Source organism: Tamandua tetradactyla, chromosome 5, assembly GCF_023851605.1.
Source record: "Tamandua tetradactyla isolate mTamTet1 chromosome 5, mTamTet1.pri, whole genome shotgun sequence".
NCBI lineage: Eukaryota > Metazoa > Chordata > Mammalia > Pilosa > Myrmecophagidae > Tamandua > Tamandua tetradactyla.
Genome location: NC_135331.1, coordinates 12564609 through 12579058, shown reverse-complemented (window position 1 = coordinate 12579058; position 14450 = coordinate 12564609).

Genomic DNA, 14450 nt, shown 5'->3' with positions numbered 1-14450 from the left:
ATTCACTGTTCAAATCGCTCTGGGATTTATCTGGGCATCACTCTGGACAAACCTACAAAATCTCATGCCCTACACAAGGTTCCAAGTACTTTGGTGTTTGATTAAGCTGTCTACATAAGTTATAGTAGGAAATGCACTTGTTAGTCAAAATATAAATTTTGTACCAAATAAAAATTTTTTGCTTGTCTCACATATAGGTTAAAAGTTTTAAAATATTAATTACCGTCTATTTACAACACCCTGCATTATTGACATTCCTTTGTTCATCCTCATGCAGAAACATTTTTAAATTTGCATGTTTAGTTACTGTTACTATCATTATACACTCTAGGCATTCCTAGATTATACCATCTCAGTCTTTATTGTCTTATCTTTCCTTCTGATTTCATTTGTGCCCCCAGGCCTCCTCGCTCTATCATTTTCACATTCAGCTTCATTCAGTGTTCTAACATTATTGTATTACAGTTAGGTAGTGTTCTGCTATCCATTTCTGAATTTTTACAGTCAGTCATATTGCACAAACTGTATCCCTTCAGCTCCAATTACCCAATATCTATCATATTTCTATATCCTGATAGTCTCTGTTACCAACTGAAATTCTCCAAGTTCATTCGCTAATGTCAGTTCCTATCAGTGAGATCATATAGTATTTGTCCCGCTGTTTCTGGCTAATCTCACTCAGCATAATGTCCTTAAGGTCCATCCATGTTGTTACATGCTTCATGACTTTATTCTGTTTTACAGCTGCATAATATTCCATCGTATGTATATACCACAGCTTGCTTAGTCATTCATCTGTTGATGGACATTTTGTCTGTTTCCATCTCTGCTGGCAATTGTAAATAATGCTGCTGTAAACATTGGTGTACAAATGTCCGTTTGTGTTCTTGCCCTCATATCCTCTGAGTAGATACGTAGCAATAGTATTGCTGGATCATACGGCATTTCTATACTTAGCTTCCTGAGGAACCACCACACTGTCTTCGACAGCAGTTGTACCATTTGACATTCCCACCAACATTGGATAAGTGTGCCTGTTTCTCCACATCCTCTCCAGCACTTGTCATTTTCTCTTTTATTGATAATGGCCATTCTGGTTTGTGTGAGATGATATCTCATTGTGGTTTTTTTAGCATTTCCCTAATAGCCAGGGAAATTGAGTATCTTTTCATGATACTCAACATGGCATTTGGCCATTTGTATTTCCTCTTCTGAGAAGTGTCTGTTCAAGTCTTTTGCCCATTTTGTAATCGTCTGTCTTCTTGTTGTTGAGTTGAACAATCTCTTTATATATTCTGGATACTAGACCTTTATCAGATATATCATTACCAAATATTGCCTCCTGTTGTGTAGGCTGTCTTTTCACTTTCTTGATGAAGATCTTTGATGCACAAAAGTGTTTAATTTTGAGGAGTTCCCATTTATTTATTTATTTCTTCAATGTGCATGCTTTGGGTGTAAGGTCTAGGAAACTGCCTCCTATTATAAGATTGATAAGATATTTCCCTGCACTTTTATCTAAAAGTTTTATGGTCTTAGATCTAACGTTTAGATCTTTGATCCATTTTGAGTTAATTTTTGTATAGGGTGTGAGATATGGATCCTCTTTCATTTTTTTGCATGTGGATATCCAGTTCTCTAGGTACCATTTATTGAAGAGACTGTTCTATCCAACATGAGTTGGCTTGACTGCCTTATCAAAGATCAATTGTCCATAGATGTAAAGGTCTATATCTGAACACTCTGTTTGATTCCACTGGTCAGTATATCTATCTTTATGCCATTGCCATGCTGTTTTGACCACTGTAACTTCATAATTCGCTTTCAAGTTAGGTAGCATGAAGCCTCCAACTTCATTTTTCTTTCTCAGGATATTTTAACTATTCAGGGCACCCTGCCCCTCCAGATAAATTTGGTTATTGGTTTTTCTATTTCTGAAAAGTAACTCTTTGGGATTTTAATTGGTATTGCATTGAATCTGTAAATCAGTTTAGGTAGAATTGACATCTTAATTGTATTTAGTCTTCCAATCCATGAACACAGTATGCCCTTCCATTTATTTAAGTTTTCTGTGATTTCTTTTGACAATTTCTTGTAATTTTCTTTGTATAGGTGTTTTGTATCTTTAGTTAAATTTATTCCTAAATATTTTATTCTTTTGGTTGCAACTGTAAATGGAATTTTTTCTTGATTTCCCACTCAGATTGTTCATTACTAGTGTATAGCAACACTACAGATTTTTGAGTGTTGATCTTGTAACCTGCCACTTTGCTGTACTCATTTATTAGCTTTCATAGTTTTGCTGTGGATTTTTCAGGGTTTTTGAGATATAATATCATATAATCTGCAAACAGTGAGAGTTTTACTTTTTCCTTTCCAATTTGGATGCCTTGTATTTCTTTTTCTTGTCTAATTGCTCTGGCTAGAACTTCCAACACAATGTTGTACAACAGTGGTGATAGTGGACATCCTTGTCATGTTCCTGATTTTAGGGGGCAAGTTTTCAGTTTTTCCCTATTGAGAATGATGTTGGCTGTGGGTTTTTCATATATTCCCTTTATCATGTTGAGGAAGTTCCCTTCTATTCCTATCCTTTGAAGTGTTTTCAACAGGAAATGATGTTGAATTTTGTCAAATGCCTTTTCTGCATCAATTGAGATGTTCATGTGGTTTTTCTGCTTTGATTTGTTGATATGGTATATAGCATTAATTGATTTTCTATTGTTGGATCACTCTTGCATACCTGGGATGAATTCTACTTGATCATAGTGTATAATTCTTTTAATGTGCTGCTGGATTTGATTTACAAGAATTTTATGGAGGATATTTGCATCTATATTCATTAGAGAGATTGGTCTGTAGTTTTCTTTTCTTATAATATTTTTGTCTGGCGTTGGTACGAGGGTAATGTTGGCTTCGTAGAATGAGTTAGATAGCTTTCCCTCCTCTTCAGTTTTTTGGAAGAGTTTGAGCATGATTGGTACTAATTAGTATTTGAATATTTGGTGGAATTTACATGTGAAGCCATCTGGTCCTGGACTTTTCTTTTGGGGAGCTTCTTAATGACTGATTCAGTTTCTGTACATGTGATTGGTTTGTTGAGACCATCTATTTCTTCTCGAGTCAATGTTGGTCGTTCATGCCTTTCTAGGAAGTTGTCCATTTCATCTACATTGTATAGTTTATTAGCATAAAGTTGTTCATAGTATCCTCTCATTACTTCCTTTATTTCTATCTTTATGCCATTGCCTTGCTGTTTTGACCACTGTAGCTTTATAATTCGCCTTAAAGTTAGGTAGCATGGGTCAGTGGTTATGTCTCCTCTTCCATTTCTGATCTTATTTATTTGAATCCTCTGTCTTCTTCTTTTTGTCAACCTCACTAAGGGTCCATCAATATTACTGATTTTCTCATAGGATCAGCTTCTGGTTTTGTTGATTTTCTCGATTGTTTTCATGTTCTCAGTTTCATTTATTTCTGCTCTAATCTTCATTATTTCTTTCCTTTTGCTTGCTTTGGGATTAGTTTGCTGTTCTTTCTCTAGTTCTTCCAAGCAGACAGTTAATTCCTTGACTATTGCTTTTTCTTCTTTTTTGATATAGGCATTTAGGGCAATTAATTTTCCTCTTAGGACTGCCCTTGCTGCATCCCATAAATATTGATATGTTGTGTTTTTGTTTTCATTTGCCTTGAGATATTTACTGATTTCTCTTGTAATTTCTTCCTTGACCCACTGGTTGTTTAAGAGTGTGTTGGTGAGCCTCCATATATTTGTGAATTTTCTGGCACTCTGCCTGTTATTGATTTCCAGCTTCATTCTTTTATGATCTGAGAAAGTGTTTTTGTATGATTTCAGTCTTTTTAAATTTATTGAGACTTGCTTTGTGACCCAGCATATGGTCTATCCTTGAGAATGATCCATGAGCACTTGAGAAAAAGGTGTATCCTGCTGTTGTGGGGTGTAATGTTCTATATATGTCTGTTAAGTCTACCTCATTTATTGTATTATTCAAATTCTCTGTTTCTTTATTGATCCTCTGTCTTGATGTTCTGTCCATTGATGAGAGTGGGGAATTGAAGTCTCCCACTATTACGGTAGATGCGTCTGTTTCTCTTTTCAGAGTTTGCCTCATGTATTTTGCAGCATTCTGCTCAATGCATAAATATTTATGATTGTTATGTCATCTTGTTGAATTGTTCCTTTTATTAATATATAGCGTCCTTCTTTGTCTCTTTTAACTGTTTTACATTTGAAGTCTAATTTGTTGGATATTAGTATAGCTACTCCTGCTCTTTTCTGATTGTTATTTGCATGGAATATCTTTTCCCAACCTTTCAGTATCAGCCTATGTTTATCTTGGGTCTAAGGTGCATTTCCTGTAGACAGCATATAGATGGGTCCTGTTTTTTAATCCATTCTGCCAGTCTATGTCTTTTGATTGGGGAGTTAAATCCATTAGCATTTAGTGTTATTACTGTACAGAGAGTACTTTCTTCTACCATTTTGCCTTTTCGATTTTATATGTCATATCTAATTTTTCTTCTTTTTCATTTACTGATGGTCTTCATTTCAATTATCTTCTCCACACCTCTCTCTCCTGTCTTTTCTTATCTGTCTCTAGCGCTCTCTTTAGTATTTCTTGCAGAAGCCAGTCTCTTGGTCACAGATTCTCTCAGTGAATTTTTGTCTGCAAATGTTTTAATTTATCCCTCATTTTTGAAGGACAATTTTTCTGGATATAGAATTCTTGGTTGGCAGTTTTACTCTTTTAGTGTCTTAAATATATCATCCCACTGTCTTCTCGCCTCCATGGTTTCTGCTGAGAAATCTACGCATAGTCTTATTTGGCTTCCCTTGTATGTGATGGATTGTTTTTCTCTTGCTGCTTTCAAGATTCTCTCTTTCTCTTGACATCTGACATTCTGATTAGTAAGTGTCTTGGAATATGTGTATTTGGATCTCTTCTCTTTGGGGTATGCTGTACTTCTTGGATCTGTAATTTTAAGTCTTTCATAAGAGTTGGGAATTTTTCGGTGATAATTTCCTCCAGTAGCTTTTCTCCTCGTTATCCCTTCTCTTCTACTTCTAGAACACCAGCCACATGTTTATTCGTGCACTTCATGTTGCATTCAATTCCCTGCTCATGTTTTTCCAGTCTTTTCCCTATATTTTCTTTTGCTTGTTGGATTTCAGATGTCCCGTCCTCCAGTTCACTAATCCTATCATCTGCCTCTTGAAATCTGACATTGTAGGTTTCTATTGTTTTTTTCATCTCTTCTACTGTGTCTTTCATTCCCATAAATTCTGTGATTTGTTTTTTCAGACTTTCGATTTCTTCTTTTTGTTCATTCCTTGTCTTCTTTATATCCTCCCTCAATTCATTGATTTGATTTTTGGTGAGGTTTTCCAGGTCTGTTCAAACATTCTGAATTGTTTCAACTCCTGTATCTCATTTGAATTGTTGGTTTGTTCCTTTGACAGGGCCATTTCTTAAATTTTCCTAGTATGATTCATTATTTTTTGCTCACGTCTAGGCATTTAATTACCTTAATTAGCTTATTCTAGAGATTGTTTTCACTTTTTTTTCCATAGGATTTTCTTGCTGGATGACTTTGTTGTCTTTCTAGTCTTTGACATTCAGCTTATTCCAGTCCTCTAGCTTAGGTTTTCTTTAATAGATCAGAATTTTTCAGTTCTTGTTTTTATGTTTCTTGCCCTGCTGTGTGGTGCCTTTCCCTCATACCTTAGGAGGAAGGTCTACTTAGATATTATAGCCCCAGTCAGATTTTCCCAGACCAAACTGGTCTCCTCTCAGGAGGAAAGAGTCACCTGCATCAGTTTTCCCTGAGGGTGAGACCCAGCAGATTAAAAGACTTTCTTGTGAAACCTCTGGGCTCTGCACTTTTCCTATCCTGCCCAGTTTGTGGGGCTTTTCTGCCTGTGGGTCCCACCAGCTTAAGGTGATGCAGTACCTTTAACTTCAGCAGACTCTCCCTGCTGGGGGCATAGTGGAGATAGAGGAGAGGTTGTAGGCTGGCTTTAATCACTTCACTTTTCCAGACACTGGGGTCTGAATTCCTTGAGGGAGGGATTCCACCTGAGCTGGGCCCCACCTCTCTCCTGGGGAAGGCACAGGCTCCAGACAAGCTCTCAAACAAGCCTGTTTCTGCCTATGCCTGGGGCAGTGGAGCCCTAGAAGCCTTGCAGGTTCTTGGTGGGCTCACAGCTGGTCCAGCTGGTCCAGACTGGGGTATGCTATGTGTCCAGTCACTGACGTGGCTCCAGCTGTTTTTCTGTACTGTTCCTGGCTATTTACTAGCTGCTCTGGAGGATGAACTAAATCACATACCTTGCCAAGCTGCCATCTTTTTATCCATATTTTTTTACTCATCTATCCATACCCTAGGTAAAAGAAACATCGGATACCAGGTTTTTGAAATCACACAGTCACACTGTAAAAGTTATATCATTATATAGTCATCTTCAAGAATCAAGGTTACGGGCCACAGTGGCTCAGCAGGCAAGAATGCTTACCTGCCATGCCAGAGGACCCAGGTTCGATTCCCGGTGCCTGCCCATGTTAAAAAAAAAAAGAATCAAGGTTACCGCAACACAGCTCAGTAGTTTCAGGAACTTCCTCCACCTATTCCAAAACACCATAAACTAAAAAGGATTATCTATATAATACACAAGAATAACCTCCAAGATAACCTCTCAACTCTCTGAAATTTCTCAGTTACTGAAACTTTGTTTTGCCTCATTTTTCTCGTCCCGCTTTTGGTCAAGAAGGATTTCTCAATTCCATGATGCTGGGTCCTGGCAAATCCTGGGAGTTCTGTCCCTTGTTGCCGGGGAGATTTATACCCATGGAGTCATGTCCCATAATCCACTCATCTTTTCATGGGCATTTAATTGTTTCCATCTTTTGGTGATTGTGAATAATGCTGCTGTGAGCATCGGTGTGCAAATATCTGTCTGTGTCACTGCTTTTAGCTGTTCTGGGTATCCACCAAATAGTGCTGTTGCCAGATCAAAGGGCAACTCGATATTTAGTTTCCTAAGGAACCACCAAACTGTCTTCCATAACCTACCTATACCATTATACATTTCCACCAGCAGTGCATAAGTGTCCCAGTTTCTCCACATCCTCTCCAACATTTATAGTTTCCTGTTTGTTTAATAGCAGCCATTCATATAGGTGTGAGGTGGTATCTATTTGTAGTCTTGATCTGCATTTCCTTTATAGCTAATGAAAATGAGCATCTCTTCATGTGCTTTTGAGCCATCTGTATTTGCTCTTCAGAAAAATGCCTATTCATATCATTAGCCCATTTTATAATTGGGTTCTTTGTTCTTTTCTTGTTGAGTTGTATGATTTCTTTATGTATACAGGATATCAAACCTTTGTCTGATGTTTGATTTCCAAATATTTCCTCCCATTGAGTCGGTTGCCTCTTCACCTTTTTGACAAAGTCTTTTGAGGTGCATAAGCATTTGATTTTGAGAAGTTCCCATTTATCTATTTTTTCTTTTGTTGCTTATGCTTTGGGAGTAAAATTTATGTAGCTACCTCCTGTTACTAGGTCTTGAAGATGTTTCCTTACATTTTCTTCTAGAAGCTTCATAGCACTAGTTCTTATATTTAGCTGTTTGACCCACTTTGAGTTAATTTTTGTATAGGCTTTAAGATAAAGGTCCTCTTTCGTTCTTTTGGCTGCTGGTATCCAATTCTTCCAAGTCCATTTACTGAAAAGACTATTTTTGTCCCAGTTCAGTGAATTTGGGGGCCTTGTCAAAAATCAGTTGACCCTATGGTCTGTTTCTGTACTCTTGACTCAATTCCATTGGTTAGTGCTTCTGTCTTTGTGCCAGTACCATGCTGTTTTGACCACTGTGGTTTTATAATAGGTATCAAAATCAGGGAGTAGTAATCCTCGCACTCATTCTTCTTTTTTAGTATGCTGTTCAGGGTCCCTTTCCCTTCCAGATGAATTTGGTAGGTAATTTTTCTAAATCTTCAAAGTAGGTTGTTGGAATTTTGATTGGTACTGTGTTCAATCTGTAGATCAATTTGGGGAGAATTGACATCTTAACTATATTTAGCCTTCTATCCATGAGTAGGGAATGTCTTTCTACCTATTTAGATCTCCGTTAATTTAGCAATGTTATGTAGTTTTCTGTGTACAAATCCTTTATGTCCCTAGTTAAGTTTATTCCTAAGTACTTGATTCTTTTAGTTGCTATTTTGAATGGAATTTTTTTCCTTAACTGACTCCTCAGCTAGGTCATTGCTTGTGTATAGAAATGTTACTGATTTTTGCACATTAATTTTATGTCCCACCACCTTGCTGAATTTGTTTATTAGCTTAAGTAACTTTGCTATAGATTTCTCAGGATCTTCCAAGTATAGTGTCATATCATCTGCAAATAACGAGAGTTTTATTTTGTCCTTTCCAATCTGGATACCTTTTATTTCTTTGTCCTGCCTGATTGCTCTAGCTAGAAATTCTAGCACAATGTTGTATAATAGTTGTGACAGTGGGCCTTGTCTTGCTCCTGATCTTAGGGGAAAAGGCTTTCAGTCTCTCTCCATTGAGTACAATGCTGGCTATTGTTTTTTCATATATTCCCTTTATCATATAGACATATTACCTTTGATTCCCATCTTTTGGAGTATGTCTGTCACAAAAGGATGCTGAATTTTGTCGAATGCTTTTTCAGCATCAATCGATATGTGTTGGCTATGGCTATGAATCTAAGGAATGTTAAAGTAACACGAAAGAGATGGAATCAGGGGGTCTGAAGATCAGTGATAATAGACAACAGACAACTTTATTCTTAACCAGATCCTGCTTGTATACTGCAGGGTGACAAAAGGTATGCATGCATTTCCTGAGGGAACAGAGTGCTTCTCTTTCAGTGCTCTCTTCCTTCATACTTAACATAACTATTTGGGATAAACATTCTCTTCCTCCCAGACTGTTCTACATAAAGCAGATAACAACTCCACAGTTTACTGCCACCACCACCCTGATGCCAACTGCTCCCAACAAATTCCTCAGGTCTTGTTTTAACCCTTGCTCCTACAGATATGCTCATGTGATTTTTCCCTTTGGTTTTCTTAATGTTCTGTATTACATTAATTGATTTTCTTGTGTTGAACCATCCTTGCATTCCTGCTATAAACCCTACTTGATAATGGTGTATAATTCTTTTGATGTGTTATTGGATTTGATTTGCTAATATTTTACTGAAAATTTTTGCATCTATATTCATTAGGGAGATTGGCCTGTAGTTTTCCTTTCTTATAGCACCTTTACCCAGTTTTGGTATTAAAATGATATTAGCTTCATAAAATGAGTTAGGTAGAGTTCCATTTTCCTCAATTTTTTAGAAAAGTTTGAGCAGCATTGGTGTTAGTTCTTTTTGGAATGTTGGATAAAATTCCACCATGAAGCCATTGGGCCCTGGGCTTTTCTTTGTAGGAGGATTTTTAATTACTGATTGAATCTCTTTACTTGTGATTGGTTTGTTGAGATCTTCTGTTTCTTCCTGAATCAGTGTAGCTTGTTTGTGTGTCTCCAGGAATTTGTCCATTTCATCCAAGTTGTCTAGTTTGTTAGCATATAGTTATTCATAGTCTCCTCTTATGATTTTTATTTCTTTGAGGCCTGTGGTAATGCACCCCTTCTCATTGCTGATTTTGTTTATTGGCATCCTCTCTCTTTTTTCTTTGTCAGTCTTGCTAGTGGCCCATCAATTTTACTGATTTTCTCAAAGAGTCGACTTGTGGTTTTATTGATTCTTTCTGTTGTTATTTTTTTTTTATTAATCAAAAAAAGAAAAGAAATTAACACAACATTTAGAAATCATTCCATTCTACACATGCACTCAGTAATTCTTAGTATCATCACATAGATGTATGATCATCATTTCTTAGTACATTTGCATCGATTTAGGAAAAGAACTAGCAAAACAGCAGAAAAAGATATAGAATGTTAATATAGAGAAGAGAATTAAAATAATAATACTAATAAAAAATATATATATAAAAAGGAAAAAGAAAAAAACAAAAACAAAAGATACAAACACACAAACAAACAAACAAAAAACCATATTTCAGGTGCAGCTTCATTCAGTGTTCCAACATAGTTACATTACACTTAGGTATTATTGTGCTGTCCATTTTTGAGTTTTTGTATTTAGTCCTGTTGCACAGTCTGTATCCCTTCAGCTCCAATTACCCATTATCTTACCCTGTTTCTAACTCCTGCTGGTCTCTGTTACCAATGATATATTCCAAGCTGATTCTCGAATGTCGGTTCACATCAGTGAGACCATACAATATTTGTCCTTTAGTTTTGGGCTAGACTCACTCAGCATAATGTTCTCCAGATCCATCCATGTTATTACATGCTTCATAAGTTTAGTCTGTCTTAAAGCTGCATAATATTCCATCGTAGGTATACGCCACAGTTTGTTTAGCCACTCGTCTGTTGATGGACATTTTGGCTGTTTCTATCTCTTTGCAATTGTAGATAATGCTGCTATAAACACTGGTGTGCAAATGTCCGTCTGTGTCTTTGCCCTTAAGTCCTTCGAGTAGATACCTAGCAGTGGTATTGCTGGGTCGTAATCCATTCTGCCATTCTATGTCTTTTGATTGGGAAATTCAGTCCATTAACTTTTAGTGTTATTACTGTTTGGATAATATTTTCCTCTACCATTTTGGCTTTTGTATTATATATATCATATATGATTTTCCTTCTTTCTACACTTTACTCCATACCTCTCTCTTCTGTCTTTTCGTATCTGACTCTAGTGCTCCCTTTAGTATTTCTTGCAGAGCTGGTCTCTTGGTCACAAATTCTCTCAGTGACTTTTTGTCTATAAATGTTTTAATTTCTCCTTCATTTTTGAAGGACAATTTTGCTGGATATAGGAGTCTTGGTTGGCAGTTTTTCTCTTTTAGTAATTTAAATATATCATCCCACTGTCTTCTAGCTTCCATGGTTTCTGCTGAGAAATCTACACATAGTCTTATTGGGTTTCCCTTGTATGTGACAGATTGTTTTTCTCTTGTTGCTTTCAAGATCCTCTCTTTCTCTTTGACCTCTGACATTCTAACTTGTAGGTGTCTTTGAGAATGCCTATTTGGGTCTATTCTCTTTGGGGTGCGCTGCACTTCTTGGATCTGTAATTTTAGGTCTTTCGTAAGAGTTGGGAAATTTTCAGTGATAATTTCTTCCATTAGTTTTTCTCCTCCTTTTCCCTTCTCTTCTCCTTCTGGGACACCCACAACACGTATATTTGTGCGCTTCATATTGTCATTCAGTTCCCTGATCCCCTGCTCAAGTTTTTCCATTCTTTTCCCTATAGTTTCTGTTTCTTTTTGGAATTCAGATGTTCCATCCTCCAGTTCACTAATTGTAGCTTCTGTCTCTTTAGATCTACCATTGTAGGTATCCATTGTTTTTTTCCATTTTTTCTTCTTTGTCCTTCACTCCCATAAGTTCTGTGATTTGTTTTTTCAGATTTTCTATTTCTTCTTTTTGTTCAGCCCATGTCTTCTTCATGTCCTCCCTCAATTTATTGATTTGGTTTTTGAAGAGTTTTTCCATTTCTGTTCGTATATTCAGCATTAGTTGTCTCAGCTCCTGTATCTCATTTGAACTATTGGTTTGTTCCTTTGACTGGGCCATATCTTCAATTTTCCGAGCATCATCCATTATTTTCTGCTGGTGTCTGGGCATTTGATCAGATTTCCCTGGGTGTGGGACCCAGCTGGTTGAAAGGTTTTTCTGTGGAATCTCTGGGCTCTGTTTTTCTTTTCCTGCCCAGTAGGTGGCGCTCGTGGCGGTCGTCTGTCTGCGGGGCCCACCAGTAAAAGATGCTGTGGCTCCTTTAACTTGCCAATCTGAATCTCGCAGTCGGCCCGGGAAACCGCGTGTGGAGGCGGGGGTCGCTGGCCGCTGCGGCTTGGGGGAGTGCCGGTCCAAATTGCCCAGCTGGCCTGAGACGCCAAGCGTGACGGGAGGGCCCCGCTATCCAACGTTCCCAGTCAGACCGGGGAGCCACGTGCGTGGAGGGGACCCCAGTCGCCAGCCGCCCCGGCCGGGAAAACGTGCGCCCCTCGGGTATCTCACCGCAGCGGATTCTCCCTGCCCGTTCAGCCGTTCCAGAATGGGGTACGCTGTTTTTGGTCTCTGTCGTGACTCCGGGAGCTGTTTCGTATTGTTTCTGTTTCTTTAGTTGCTTTTCTGGAGGAGGAACTAAGACCCATGCGTCTTACTAAGCTGCCATCTTCTCCGGAAGTCCTCTGTTGTTCTTTTGATCTCCCATTCCTTTATCTCTGCTTTAACCTTTGTTATTTCTTTTCTTCTTTTTGCTTTGGGATAGTTTGCTGTTCTTTCTCAGGTTCCTCCAGGTGTGATGTTAAGTCCTTGTTTTTTGCTCTTTCTTGTTTTTTAATACAAGTATTTAGGAAAGTAAATTTCCCTCTCAGCACAGCCTTTGCCACATCCCATAAGTTCTGATAAGTTGTATTCTCATTTTGATTCATTTCCAGATAGCTACTGATTTCTTTAGTGATTTCTTCTTTGACCCACTCATTATTTAAGAGTGTGTTATTTAATCTCCATAGATTTGTGAAGGTTCTCATTCTTTGGTGGTTATTGAGATCCAGCTTCATCCCTTGTGATCAGAGAAAGTGCTTTGAATAACTTCAGTGTTTTTAAATTTATAAAGACCTGTTTTGTGCCCCAGCATATGATCTATCCTGGAGAATGTTCCATGAGCATTAGAGAAGAATATATATTCTTGTGTTTGGGGGTGCAATGACCTATATATATCTGTTAGGTCTAATTCATTTATCGAGTTATTTAAATGAACTTGATAATTCATTAAGTTCATTAATGAATATTTTCTCTCTGTTTCTTTGTTGATCTTCTGTCTGGTTGTTCTATCTAGAGAATAGTGTGGTGTATTGAAGTCTCTTACTATTATTGTTGAAATATCTATCACTCCCTTCAGTTTTGCCAATGTCTGTCTCATGTACTTTGGAGCTCCTTGATTGGCAGCACAAACATTTATGATTGTTATATCTTCTTGGTGAATTGGCCCTTTAGTTAGTTTATAGTGTCCTTCTTTGTCTCTTATGATAGCTTTACATTTAAAGTCTATTTTGTCTGATGTTAGTATAGCTACTCCTGCTTTCTTTCAGTTACAGCTTGCATGGAAAATCTTTTTCCATCCTTTCACTTTCAATCTATTTGTATCCTTATGTCTAAGATGAGTCTCTTATAAGCAGCATATAGCTGAATTACGTTTCTTAATCCATTCTTCCAATCTGTATCTTTTAATTGATAAGTTTAATCCGTTAACATTCAAAGTTATTACTGAAAAGGTGTTTCTTGATTCCACCATCCTATCTTTTTTATTTTATTTGTCAGATCTATATATTCTTTTCCCTCTTTTTCTTTGTATTCTTTAAATTACCCTTAGTCATACTCTTCAGTTCTGTGCCTTCCTCCAGACTTCCCTCTCCTGTCTTTTTTTTTTATTTTTTCAGCTGGCAGAACTCCTTTTAGTATTTCTTATAGGGCCAGTTTCTTGTTGACAAATTCTTTCAGGTCTTCTTTGTCTGTGAAAACTTTAATCCTTCCCTCAATTTTGAAGGACAGTTTGGCTGGATGCAGAATTCTTGGCTTGTAGTCTTTCTTTTTCAGGATCTTGACTATATCATACCACTGCCTTCTTACCTCCAGGGTGCTAGTTGCGTAGTCTGAACTCACTCTTATTTGATTTTCCTTGTGTGTAGTAGATTGTTTTTCTCTTGCCGCTGTCTAGGATTTTCTGCTTCTCTTCAACATTTGACAGACTGATTAGTGTGTGCCTTGGGGAATGCCTATTTGAATGTATTCTGTTTAGAGTTCATTGGGCCTCTTTGACCTGCATATTTATGTCCTTTATGAGGGTTGGGAAATTTTCCCCCATTTTTCCTCAACTGCTCTCCCTAGTTCTTTACTCCTCTCTTCTCGTTCTGGGACCAATGAATCTTATATTTGTGCGCTTTGTTTTATCTATCATTTCCCTGAGTTCCCATTGAATTTTTTCCATCTTTTTTGCCATTTGCTGTTTTGAGACTTTGAAATCAATTATCCTGTCCTCTATATCACTTATGCTTTATTCTGTCTCTTCAGAGCTGATGTAGTGTGCCTCTAGTATGTTTTTTATTTGGTCAGCAGAGTCTTTAATCTCTGTGATTTCCACTTTTTTTCTATTTGTTCTTTCAGATTCCTCTTTGTGCTCTTCAGCTGACTTCTTGATCTCCTTTATATCATTTGCTATCCCACTTATTTTATTAAGTAGAGTTGTATGAACATCTTTGATTAGTTGTTCCAACATCTGTGTCTCTGCTGTTGTTTTAATTCGGTCATTAGGCAGGGCT